Genomic DNA, 1,607 nt, shown 5'->3' on the forward strand with positions numbered 1-1,607 from the left:
AGGATCTCTTTTTCTTTTTCTTTTGTTGCAGACGATGTAAAAGATTGTCCTTGTTCCTTATCTCTCACATTTTCCTTTGCTTCATCCTCTGTGGTTTCCTTTGAGATCTCCTTTAGATTTTTTCCACTTCTGAGGGTTATGGCCTTACATTCTTCCCTTGCAATAGCCTTGGCAGCATGAGAAACGCTTGTCCCAGGGGTTTGCTTAGACAAATACACAATTTGATTTTCTAGCTTCTGGATGGCAGCTCCTTGGTTTTGCAGGTTAGAATTTACTTCTTCCTTAAAAGCTTTCAATTCGGTTATGTCTTGACTCATGGTTGCAAGCATTCCTTCTATCCGGTTTAATTGATCTTGAAATTGTTGGTTCGGATTAGGTTGGGTAGGTTGATTATTTTGGCCATGATATGATGGTTGGGAGTAAGTGTTTTGTGTGGCTTGGTATGATCTTTGGTTGGAGTTTTGGTATGTGGAATTGTTATGTTGGTTGTGGTTGTAAGGCTTGTGGTTTTGTGGTTGGGTTTGTTGGTTCCCCCACCCAAAGTTTGGGTGATTTTTCCATCCTGGGTTGTAAGTGTTGGAATGTGGATCATATGATTGCCTTTGTTGGTTTCCCACATAGTTGGCCTCTTCCCAATCACCTCCTTCAATGCTTACTTCCTCTTGATCTTGTGTGTGTATTGCAGCTACTTGCTTTGTTTCTAATTGCCTGGTAAGCTCTGCTAGTTGCTTGGCAAACACCTTGTTTTGGGCTAGAATTGTATCAACATGGTTCAGCTCCATGACTCCCTTAGTGTTGTGCCTCTCTGATGCATAGTAGTACTCATTCTCAGCCACTGTCTCAATTACTTCAATGGCTTCTTCCACAGTCTTTTTCCTGTTCAATGAACCTCCTGATGAATGGTCTACAGCCTTCCTTGATTCATAAGACAGTCCATCATAGAAAATATGCAATTGCACCCAATCATGGAACATGTCTGGTGGGCATTTCCTTGTCAAATCCTTGAATCTCTCCCATGCCTCATAGAGAGTTTCACCATCTTGTTGTCTAAAAGTCTGAACCTCAGATCGAAGCCTATTGACCTTTTGTGGGGGGTAGAAACGTGCCAGAAACTTGCTTTCCACCTCATCCCATGTTGTTAGACTCCCCCTTGGGAATGATTCCAGCCACTTAGCTGCTTTGTCCCTAAGTGAAAATGGGAACAAAAGCAGTTTATAGGCATCTTCCTGGACTCCATTGGACTTCACAGTGTCACAAATTCTCAGGAATTTTGTGAGATGTTGGTTGGGATCTTCATTAGCACTCCCACCAAATGAACAATGATTCTCCACAAGTGATATTAGCTGTGGTTTGAGTTCAAAATTGTTGGCCTGAATGGGTGGTTTCTGAATGCTGCTACCACAATTCCCAGAGGTTGGGTTTATGTATGAACTAAGAACCCTCCTCTCAGGAATGGCATTGTTTCCATCAGCTCTCTCATGGTTGTGAACTTCTCTATCCATGTTGAGATCTAGAGCTTCCTCAAAATTGTCCTCAGATTCTCCTTCAGATTCTTCTTCTCCCAGTACTCTCTTCCCTCTTGCTTCCCTTCTAAGTCTATGAAGGGT

At 42.4% G+C, this 1,607-nt stretch overlaps 1 non-coding gene across 1 annotated transcript; it reads left to right on the forward strand.

Moving 5' to 3' along the window:
• The first annotated feature begins 972 nt into the window (after positions 1–972).
• Positions 973–1,076, forward strand: LOC112774940 (small nucleolar RNA R71). The gene has a single exon (XR_003189393.1). It is a non-coding gene; the product is annotated as a small nucleolar RNA R71 (small nucleolar RNA).
• Positions 1,077–1,607: the final 531 nt, after the last annotated feature.

The sequence above is a fragment of the Arachis hypogaea genome, chromosome 18 (assembly GCF_003086295.3).
Source record: "Arachis hypogaea cultivar Tifrunner chromosome 18, arahy.Tifrunner.gnm2.J5K5, whole genome shotgun sequence".
Taxonomy (NCBI): Eukaryota; Viridiplantae; Streptophyta; class Magnoliopsida; order Fabales; family Fabaceae; genus Arachis; species Arachis hypogaea.